The sequence below is a fragment of the Camponotus vicinus genome, unplaced genomic scaffold (assembly GCF_025532165.1).
Source record: "Camponotus vicinus isolate PSW18456_S1 unplaced genomic scaffold, iyCamVici1.0 SCAF_5, whole genome shotgun sequence".
In the NCBI taxonomy this organism is placed as follows: domain Eukaryota; kingdom Metazoa; phylum Arthropoda; class Insecta; order Hymenoptera; family Formicidae; genus Camponotus; species Camponotus vicinus.
In genome coordinates, this window is record NW_028141977.1 from 13,302,428 (window position 1) to 13,315,602 (window position 13,175).

At 29.0% G+C, this 13,175-nt stretch overlaps 1 pseudogene; it reads right to left on the reverse strand.

The window, feature by feature from the left end:
* Positions 1-2,255: 2,255 nt before the first annotated feature.
* LOC145972400 (lysosomal aspartic protease-like) overlaps positions 2,256-13,175 on the reverse strand; it is a 32,984-nt pseudogene continuing 22,064 nt past the window's right edge.

Sequence of the window (13,175 nt, forward strand, 5' to 3'; positions counted from 1 at the left end):
TTATTACGATGTACTATTACTACTATATACTATTTATTTAGATGTCTGTTTGTTACCAGTTTTTTAATAAGATTTATTATTTGGATTAAATTTCGGATTGATTTGTAATAAGAGAAATTTATTATTGATTAGATATTATTGATTAAATTCGTTACTGAATGCTCAATAAGATTTGGTTAAACTTGTCATTAATTTCCTAATAAGACTTATATTCCAGATAATGATTGATTAAATCGGTGATTGTTTAATAAGATCTATTTCTTACTAACACTCTGTTAATTACAATAAACATTTAAAATATAAGTTACGCATCATCCACGCTTATCCGCTTCAAATCTCTTTTGCGAAATATCTGCGATACGCAAATCGGACAGTTATCGCGAAGGGAAGGACTCGTGGAGTCGGTAAGACATAGCAATGTAAATTGTTAATCAATCGACATTTTTTTTTATCTAATTCTGAGCGGATAAATTATATAATTATAAATCACTTTATTTGAGAAAATCTTGAGGTTTTTCAAGAAAAAAGAAAATAGACTTATATATAATCTTGAAATATATATTTAAATATCCATTAATTTCATAACTTTTGCTATAAACAACTTGTTATATTAGTTAGGGATAATATTAATATGGATATTTTAGCGCTGTGTCTGAGGCCGTTATAATCCCTGTACCGTTCAATGACATTGAGAGCCAATACGATAATATTTATACAACAATTGTGGGAAAAAAATATAGATATATTATTAGTAATAATTATTTCTAATAATATTAAGCAATTTATTATGTTGTATCCTAGGTGATGAAAGAGAAGCTGAATCAATTGATAATAACACAATTTCAGTTCGACAAGAACAAAGGATTTTGCACAGGTGTAATATTTCTCAATAAATTGCCACGACCGCACTCCTAATATAATATAATATAATATATATATATATATATATATATATATATATATAAGTACATTATTACAATATCAAAAAGTAAATAATTTATTATTTACATTTATACAATATTTTATCTTACATTTCTCTTTTTCAATTATTTAAAAATTTATATATTTTATAATCAATTACGTGAAATTTTCATATATGTAAAGATACATACATATATGTAGATATATAAATATACGTATATAAAAAATGTGTGTGTGTGAGTTTAAATAATATGTATAAACATAAATTACACATACACATACATGTATATTTATATATGTATATATTTTTGCACACACACATACATACAAATATAGATATAAAAATTCCGCTACTCACTTATAAAAATATTAAGATAAGATTATCAGAAAATTAAAAGTAGTCAAATTTTATTGTATTTAAAAATAAAAATCTGTTTTCATATATTCTTATTTTGTGATTTTTATATTTTTATATCTCTAATCTCACATTTTGTATGTTAAACTCTTTAATGCATTATTGTACACATTTGGAAAATATATTTATACAATTTATATATATATATATATATATATATATATATATATATATATAAATTTTATAACGTAAATATAATTATCATGCAATAAGACGTACGACATGCAATCATAAATTGCATTTTATTATGAATTAAAATAAAGATAAAAATAAAAATAAAATAAATTTCGCGCGCTTCGATAAAGATCTATTATCGCGATATAATTATTAAAGTTATTAAAGTTAATTATTTATTGTAGTAAGCGAAATATGTCCCTGTATTAGTGATCGCGTCCAGAAAAGGAATTCGACAGAGTACCTTGCTACTCAAGTGTCTCCGCGCGAATAACAATAAAATCGGAAATATTTATCGTTCATCATACTGCACGAATAACCTTATATTTATTATTTATCGATGTTCTATGTATGTTTAAATCAAAGACAGAGTATCACAACTCGCGATTAAAAAATGTCATATTGCTGAGATGAAAATCCTAATATGAAAACGTCGAGCCTCGACATTTTCGTTAAAACGCAATTACATTTAGATTTTGAGTTTCAAAATGTCGAAAATCGCGGTCATGACGAAGTAGATCGATCTTTATAAATTCAATACTTGTTATATAAGTATCTTGTTAATTTTGTTATGAACAATTCTTATGATAGTTATATTAGTTACGTAAGAATAATATTTAGTACCAATTTTTAATCCAGGAAAAAACCGAAAATGTTCCACCAAATGTACATAATTGCACGTTATGTACATTTTTATTATGTAAGACGTATATTTTAAACAAGTGCTAGAGAAAGTAATAAATATTTATTTTGCCAAAGCAAATCCCACTCGGTCATTCTCCATATCAAACTCGGTGTAATATTTGCCGATGAATGCATCGCCGAGTATCCAATCGAGTGTTCTCAAATCACGTCCCAAAAATCCGCTTGCACATATTGTAATGTTCTTGTCATTTAAGTACTGTGCAGAATTATATATACAATGTAAATTTCCTATACTTATTAAATAATTTAAACAATTTACCTATATTATACTCACCCGAACGATGTAATCTTTAGCGGTAAGATCGAATGCCTTACCACCCAAATAAAACGGATTGTAGGTAACTCACAAATTCGACAACATTCCACCTTTAAGTAAAAGATAATATCGAATTAATAATTAATAATATTTAATAAATATATTAAGTTCGTTCAATCGAAACATAGATTAATGGTCTCATTGTTCCAGAAGTTTATTATATTTCATTTGAAAGTACCTAATATTTATTTTTATCGTTATATCTTCTTTCAATGATTTTTTTATCAAAGCCTATGTGTTTTGTAAAAGACATAATCGTTTACTTACTCTTTCCTCTCCATTAACATTGGTAGTTATAATAAGTTTATTAATTTTTTTTATATCTGATATTGGTCCAATTGTTAGACCAGAACCAGTGCCAACGATGGCTTGGCAACTATTGGTGCACAGATTGTTTCTATTTATTTGAATCCTACAAAGCGATAACATTAACATCAATTTGTTAGCATAATTTAAAAAATAACGTACTTATCTATGGTAAATTACCAGTATCCTTTGTGAGTAACAGGAACATATGTGAAATTGCCTTCGTAATGAGTAGGATCGGAACCACCCAATATTAATTCACCACTATTTAATGGGTCTAAAGAGTCTCTGCACAAATTGCATAATTTTATAATATATATATATATATATATATATATATATATGTATATATTTATAAATTTACATATTATTAATTTAATAAATTATTAATGTATGTATTATATATATATTTATATAATTTTGGTATCTCTCTTATTCTGACTCTTCCCCTGTCCGGCATGGGTGATCCTACCGGTAACTACGGCCAATATTCATAATTCACTCTTATATTTAAGATCGTCTTAAGTAAATTGGAAAATGTTATACAACTATTTTTTAATAACTGAACGAAATCTTAAGATCTAAGAATATACTTAAAATGATCTTAAATATAAGAATAATTTATATGAATATCGGCGTACGTTACCGCCGGCATAGGTCTCAGATTCATGAGAATACGCAAACCTCCTCACCCAGCAAATGCCTTCGTTAAGGTGGAGATACATCGAGGAGGAAAAATTTTTTTTATTTTTTTTATTTTCTTTTAATATAGGAAATTTTTCAAATAGGAAATATAATATACATATAAAATATATATATTATATTATTACATAATTACAATATATATAATACATATAATATATATAACAAAATATATATAAATTAACCTGCAATTATATAAACACATTACAAAATATTTAATTATATATAATAGGAAATATAATACATATATAAAATATATATTAGATAATTATAATATATACAACGTAAATTACAATTAATTTGCAATTACATAAAAAACACAAAATATTAAAATATGTAACATAAAAATAATTACATTACAAATATATATATATTACAAAATATATTACAAAATATAATACAAATTTAATATAAAATATAATCTGAAACTCAATACAAAATAAAATTTATTACACAGACTTACACGAAAGTGTCTAAAGTATACGTATAATATAAAATTTACTAAGAATTTTTACATAGACCAGACAAGACTGATTAATGATGATTAATTACGCGATATTTATTATTAATAATCGACATACAATAATGGAATTTAATTAGTTTTATATAAATAATGTATAAACATAAATAATCATGATCAAAAAAATCATTAATAAAATTATTGATCATTTCTTCGATTGTAGAAGAAAGTATTTGCATTACTGGCGCATTTTGTGCAGACTATCTAAAAGAAATATTTGAAACGCATAAAGATAGAGCAACCTTCAATGTAAATAAAAAACGTAATTAAAAACATTTAATAGAGAATGACGAATGATTTTATCAAAGTCCCTCTAATAATCGATATAATAATTAGAGTTTAATAAGATTTATATAATGTAGACAATTGCAATTAAAACAGTCATTAATAAAATTATCGTCTTTCAAATGGTAAAAAAATATTTGCATTACTAAAGCAGACTATTAAAGACAATATATTCGATTTATTCAAATATTTAATAACATAAATAATTTGATATTGACAGCATTAACACATTTGGATTTAATATTATTAAACTTAATACGCATATATTTTTAATTTTTGAAATAAAATATAACATGTTAAGATATAAACATTAATAATTATACGTGGAAAAGATAGATAATAGAAAAGATAGATAATTAATAATTTAACGTGGAAAAGATAGATTGCCTATTAATAACAGGACTGAGGTTGTTTACAAGTTAAACTGTAAAAATTGTAATATGTCATATATTGGCCAAACAAAAAGACATTTAGGCACTCGTATCAAAGAACATTGCAACAACATTAAATTGCACGAAAGCAATCTTTCTGTGGTTAGCAAACATAAATTGGAACTTAATCATGACTTCGATTGGTCAACACCGGTTATTCTGCATAATGAGAGACATGTGAGAAAGAGAGAAATTGCTGAAATGTTTTTCATCAAAAAGTCTGACAACACTGTTAACTTACAAAAGGATACTGAAAGTTTAAACGATATTTATGATAGACTAATAAAGGTGGTTTAGTCTTTCTCTTTGTGTTGGATCGAGAGGTCGACATGACTTGACACAGTGATTTCTTTATTTCTCACCACGTATTAGTTACCTAAGATAATGTATGTATATGATTTTTTCTTCTTTCTCCATTTTTTTGGTCACATTTTATTGTAATTCATTTATTGTTTATATTATATGTAATAATTTCAGTTCACTTGATAAGGATCAAAACCCATGGTCGAAATGTTGTGAATTTTCCATCAATAAATATTGCCGGTGTGGTCGATTAAATTACTTTCATTTATTTTATCTACTGGCGACGTTCAAGAATTTATCATTATTAATAATTATGCAATTTCTTTAATATTCCTGAAAATAATTTTGATAACTTAAATTTCATTTTTAAAACATTTTTATTTTTATTTTTAACATGTTATATTTATTTTTACATTTTTAAAAATAAATTCAATTTAATTTTTATAAATAATTTTAATTTATCCCTAGGATTATTGGAATATTAAAAGAATTGAAAGTAATAATGATCTTAACAACCCTATGAGTCCTAATAACCTTATGATCTTAAGAACCTTATGAGCCCTAACAACCCTACTTCCTGATTAAAATTATTCGAGATTTGGGGAGCCTATCTCTAATCATATATATTTTAATCAATGCCCTAATTACATTCCCTAACCGCATACGAGCTTTTCTTCAGGCCAGTTGATCCTACCTTTCGTTGATCCTGGCCACTTTCTCGCTCGATCTCTAATCAGAGATCGAAAAAGGAGATAAACACTCCTTATTTTGCCAGTTAATTACCGGCAAATGAGCATAAATATTTCACGCTCATTGTAACGATCGTTTGATTTTACGATCGTTCGTTAAATATTTGAATATAACTTTATCTTAACTAAAATAAAGCCAAACTACAAATTTCTATATATTATATTAGATTGCTAACACGGCCATATGGTAAGTTATTTATTATCATGTTATGAGTTATTTAATAAATTAATCATTTGGCTTTATATTAAGTTAAAGTAAAGTTTAAAACTAATATCAACACTAATATCTACAAACAAATTCTACAATGGATGAGCTAAGAAATTAGAATAAGTTAAGCGCGCGTTATAAAAATAAAGTAGCATCAGAAATTGATAAAATTGATAAAATTATTAATGCGTGTTCTTTATTTAATAAATTAGACAAAATCTTTACAAAAAAACCTTTTCTTGATCTTCTCTTTTTAATTAATACTTCAATATATTTTCGCAATAGATGCAAAGCATTTCGAAAGAACTTATTAAAATTTATTTAACTTAATCTATCCTAGCTCATCCATTGGCAACGGATTTATCTACAATCTAAAATCTACATCTACATCTACACCTACATATACAATCTCTACGAATCCGTTACCTTAAAATTAAATAAAAGTTTTTCTTACTCACCGGCACTGATGCGCAACAGCGGAGTTATCGAAGCTACGTTGTCTATAACATACAAATATAAAATTCATTTATAATAATACTCAAAATAAAATTAATATTTCAAAAAATTTTTATCGTGCGGAATTTTATATCCGATGTGTAAAATAATAAGCAAATAAACACGCGTGGAAAAATTTTATAAATTTTGAAACTGTTTTTTAAATAGAAAGTTTTATATGATTTTTATAAAAATCTTTCTCTCTAATTTTCTTTTTAATTCATTTAAATAATAAGATCGAATTATTGTTCGTTTATAACGATTTATAACAATTGATATACAAATAATAGATATAAAATATACTCACCACCAGGTTGCTCCGCCGATGCAAGATGCCTCTCCCAGGTCTCCTCCTCCTCTCATGTTGTTGACGCGCGATACTTTTAACAGCACTCCCGCACTCACGAGCGATATTTTTATATCGCTATTTCCGCTATTTTACGCGCGATACTAAACGGCACTCCCGCACTAACTCGGTACGATTAAAAATTTGGTCGCGCGATGTATATATTTAATATATATATACTTTCAACGACACTCCCGGTTTCGGTACGAGCGAAAATCCCATTTCATTTACGAGAATCACCTTCGAGTCAATAGGTCGGGAATGCAACAATACAACAAGCAAAGATTAGGCCCGAACCGAAAAGAAGACGAAACGATTGACGAAAATAGAGGAAAATGAAGTTCACCAGCTCTTTTTCGCGCATAATTATCCTATCTCGTATCGAACCTGGATCCGCTAAGCACGATTTCAGGTGCTTCGCCCGGAACACGAAGTTTCCCGCGATTGCAGGACATGGCTACACCAGGCTGGTAGACGGCAAAAGAAGAGGATACCCACATTTTTTAAATGCTAACAATCAGCAATTTAGAAAATGGGGAGGCAACCCCTTTTACCGAGCGAAAATCGTGCCTAGAAGAATCCACTCGACTCCTCGACAGGGTTAACACACGCAGTGCGTGTGGCTGTAGACGAGCAAAGAGAAGGGACCCATTGACGACCATTCCGAGCAATCGATCGAGTTCTAATCAATTCGGGCCGAATCACTTGACGAAGCACGAAGCGCGAGTATACGTTGCATAGCAGCGTGTGCAAACTCGAACATCCCAGTTAATTGGCATCAGAAGTAGAGACTCGTGACAATAAATGAAATTGGGATTTTATATGAAAAAGTCCAAAAGTTCCGCGAAAACGCGATAACGCGAGAATACTACAACGCGAAAACGCGGTAACGAAGCGCTTGCCGTCCGCGGCACGTTGACGGCACCGACGACGCGAAAGGGTACTTAGCTTCCCATTCAGGTACCTTAAGATTTATCATAAATAGAAAAATTTGAGATAAACCTCAAGGCACCATCCAAGTACTAAGCCCTCCCACCGCGACAAGGTGTACCCCATGGGAGGGTTATATTATATATAATTTTATATATAATATAATACATAATTTGAAATTTATTTTGTAATATAGTACATAAATTTAAATTCGCAAATATAAACGATAAATAAAAATATAAAAGATAAAAGAAAATCTATTATATAAAGCAATGTTCAAAATAATTGATTTTAAAACTAATTATTGCGCGCAATTAAGTTTTACTTTTAAATAGATATATTTTAATGTTATAAATCGCGTAATTACAAAATAATTTATATTTCTTAGATATATTACATAAACTTTTAAAAATATGATAAATAAAAAAATTTTTATTTTGTTACATATGAAATATTTAAATATATTAATATGAAATATTTTATAAAATATAAGAAGTATCTGAAAATATTAATGAATAAAAAATTTTATAAATGTTTTAATTATTTTAAAATAAAATGGAATATTTTTTATATGTATTATATATGTTATAATTTAAAATCACTTTTGAATCACTATCAAAGAAATAAAAACGAAACGTGAAATATGTATATTTTGAATATATACTAATGATAAATAATTTATATATTATTGCGTCCGCGGAACGATATATATCGAATGCGAGCGACACAATCGGCATACGCTGACGTTCGTGTACTCGTAAATAATAACGCGATTTAAGGTGCACAAGAATTTTAATAAACCGAGTAACATACAAGAATTCAGAATAATCATAAAACGGATCACAAATAAACGCGCGTCCTCACAGCTTGACAGCTGGGCTCAGACTCTCTAACAGTCGTTGTTTATAACATCTTGACAACGCGCGCGGAAACGATCTTCTTCGAAAAAATTCAACGGGTGACGAATACATTCAGCGAGACGGGACGCGGGGACGCAACAATATAATAAATAATAAATGTGATAAATAATTTATATTAATGACTTACATCATATCGCATTGGTCCATCCATTTCCAAAACCTCCTTTTTTCTTTTGCTTTCTTCGCTTTTTCCTCATGGCACTTCAATCCTCGTTGCACTTACACTCATTCACGAAAAGTTCCTCGTTGCACTTGTAATTGTGTTCAGAGAAAGAATTTGATAATATATGATACGTCTCACATCACTACTTCACTGCTCAAGAGCCACTGAGCGAATGATCGTAAGTCAGAAACATTACCGCGGTACTGTTTATATCGCCAAGGTTGACTATGTAAAGAAAGAATTTGATACTATGTGAAACGTCTCTCACGTCACTACTCGAGGTCACTGTGCGAATGATAATAAAGCCGTGTAACATATTAACAATAGCGCGATACTGTTTATCAAGTTCGAACACGGTGTTATTGATAATTCTCTCGTTGCCGAAATATTTTCTGTAATATAAAATATTCGTGCGCGGAATATTAAATTATAGAAGCATTTTAATTTATTGATTAAGATTAATTGATTATTTATTAAACTATTCATCATGAAGTCTTTCGTTATGCTAATTATTTGCATCTATAATTCGATTGTTTTACTTCGTGTTCTTTCACAACCTCCCCCCCCCCAAATTATATTTAGATTGTTAAGTAAAATGATAAAGTAACACGGATGGAATATATTTGTGACTCTAAGTATTAAAATAATTATTATTGTCCGTAAAGATTGCAAACATCGATGTGATTATTTAACATGATTCCTATCAATTAAATCGATTCTCGATTAAATTGTATATTATATGTTTAATTAACCAGGATTGAGAAAATTTAAATTATTGGTCGAAATATATTTAATTCTAATATTGTTAAAGAAATATTATAATAAGCATCGATGATCAAAAGATCATAATATATTTAATTCTCTTGTCCCCTTTCATGTATCCCCTGTTTCAATTTTTATTCGCAGTAATGAATGATTACGATTCGATAAATATTTATCGTTGCGATACAGTTTTATGTCGTTTATCAAAAGTTAATCAATTTTTAATTATTAATATTTATAGCAAATTATGTTTCGATACTAATTGTAATCGTGTTTAGTACAAAAAGTACAATATATCAAGCGTTTCTCACCACTACTTTATTACTCGAGAGTCATCGTGCAAATGATAACAAAGCCGTAACGTATAGTGTGCTACTGTTTATATTTTATATTGCCAAAGTCGAACACCGTGTTATCGACAATTCGTTGAAATATTTTATATATTATAAAATATACACTAACACGAAATATTAAATAACAGAAAAACTTTAATTTCTTGATTATTAATTAAACAATTTATCACGGAGCATTTCATTAATTATTTGCATCTGTAATTCGATTGTTTTATTTCGTGTTCTCTCATAATGCAAATTACATTTAGATTGTCAAGTAGTACGATCAAGTAACATGGGTGAAATATATTTGACTCTAAGTATTAAAATAATAATTATTGTCTGTAAAGATCACAATGATCGAAGTGATTATTTAATATTTTGTATTCCTATCATTTTATCGATTCTCGATTAAATTGTATATTGTTTAATTAACAAGAGTTGAGAATATTTAAAGCATTGGTCGAAATATATTTAATTCTAATATTGTTAAGGAAATATCATTATAATAAGCACCAATATGATTGAAAGATCATAACATAATTAATTCTCTTATGCCCTTTTATGTGTCCCCTGTTTCAATTTTTATTCGCAGTAGTGAATGAATGCGATTCGATAAAGATTTATCGTTGCGATACAGTTTCATGTCGTTAATTAATTTTTAATTAATTAATACTTATTAATATTTATAGCAAATTATGTTTCGATACTAATCGTAATCGTGTTTAGTACAAAAATTATAATATACGAAGCGTTTCTCATCACTACTTCACCGTACGAATAATGACAAAGCCGTGACATGTATAGCGCGTTTGTTATACGTCGCCAAGGCCAAACATGATATTATTGATAATTCTCTGCCGAAATATTTTACGTACTACATATACACGCGGAATTTTAAATTATAGAGGTATATTTTATTTTAAATTAATTATTAAACGATTGATGTTTCACGGAACTTTTTATTATGCTAATGATTTGAATTCAGGTGTTCCGCCCGGACATTTTATGCCTCTCGCGGTTGCTATATGCTACACCTGGCTAGTAGACGGCAAAAGAAGAGGATACCCACATTTTTTAAATGCCAACAATCAACAATTTAGAAAATGAGGAGGCAACCTCTTTTACCGAGCGAAAATCGTGCCTAGGGGAATCCACTCGACGGAGTCTCGACAGGGTTAACACACGCTGTGCGTATAGCTGTAGACGAGCAAAGAGAAGGGACCCATTGACGACCATTCTGAGCTATCGATCAAGTTCTAACCAATTCGGGCCGAATCACTTGACGAAGCACGAAGCGCGAGTATACGTTGCATAGCAGCGTATGCAACTCGAATATCCCAGTTAATTGGCATCGGAAGTAGAGACTCGTGACAATAAATGAAATTGGGATTTTATATGAAAAAGTCCAAAAGTTCCGCGAAAACGCGACAACGCGAGAATACTACAACGCGAAAACGCGGTAACGAAGCGCTTGCCGTCCGCGGCACGTTGACGGCACCGACGACGCGAAAGGGTACTTAGCTTCCCATTCAGGTACCTTAAGATTTATCATAAATAGAAAAATTTAAGATAAACCTCAAGGCACCATCCAAGTACTAAGCCCTCCCACTGCGACAAGGTGTACCCCATGGGAGGGTTATATTATATATAATTTTATATATAATATAATATATAATTTATTTTGTAATATACTATATAAATTTAAATTCGCAAATATAAACGATAAATAAAAATATAAAAGATAAGAGAAAATCTATTATATAAAGTAATGTTCAAAATAATTGATTTTAAAACTAATTATTGCGTGGAATTAATTTTTACATTTTTACTTTTAAATAGATATATTTTAATGTTATAAATTGCGTAATTACAAAATAATTTATATTTCTTAAATATAAACTTTTAAAAATATGATAAATAAAAAATTTCTATTTTTTAATATATGAAGTATTTAAATAAATATATTAATATGAAATATTTTGTAAAATATAAGAAATATCTGAAAATATTAATTAATGAACATTTTATAAATGTTTTAAGTATTTTAAAATAAAATGGAATATTTTTTATAAGTATATGTATTATATATGTTACACAATTTAAAATCACTATTGAATCACAATCAAAGAAATAAAACGAAACGAGAAATATGTATATTTTGAATATATTGTTATGTCCGCGGCGGCGATTTCGAGATATCGAAGCGCGTTCAACACAATGGAGCACTCGCGGACCGCGTAAAATAACACTCTTAACGGAAATTAAGAACTTTAATTAGAAACACAGAATATACAAACAACAAATAATAACAGGGGAAATCTCGCGATAACGATCCGTAATGTAAAACGCGTCCGGTTAGCTTGACAACTATTCTTCGACTTAGCTGACCATCGTTGTTATACAACAATATATACTATTGATAAATAATTTATATATTATTAAGTTCGCGGAACGATATATATCGAACGCGCGCGACACAATTGATCGGCACACACTGACGTTCGCGCAGTAAATAATAACGCGGTTTAAGGTATAAGAACTTTAATAAACCACGAGTGACATACAAGAATTCAGAATAATCGTAAAACGGCTTACAGATAGACGCGCGTCCGCACAGCTTGACAGCTGGGCTCAGACTTTCTGACAGTCGTTTATAACAACATCTTGACAACGCGCGCGGAAATGATCTTCTTCCGTCGACGTACTTCCCGCCGAAAGAATTCAACAGGTGGCGCATACATCCAGGGGGATGGGACGCGGGGACGTAACAATATAATAAATAATGAATGTGATAAATAATTAAAATATTAATGACTTACATCATATCTTATTGATCCATCCATTTCCAGGACCTCCTTTTTTTCTTTTGTTTTCTTCACTTTTTCCTCGTGGCACTCCAATCCTCGTTGCACTTACACTCATTCACAAAAAGTTCCTCGTTGTACTTGCAATTGTGTTTAGAGAAAGGATTTGATAATATATGAAACGTCTCACATCACTACTTCACTGCTCAAGAGCCACTGAGCGAATGATCATAAGTCAGAAATATTACCATGATACTGTTTATATCGCCAAGGTTGACTATGTAAGGAAAGAATTTGATAATATATGAAACGTCACTACTTTACTGCTCAAGGTTACTGTGTGAATGACCGTAAGTCAAAAACATTACCACGATACTGTTTATAT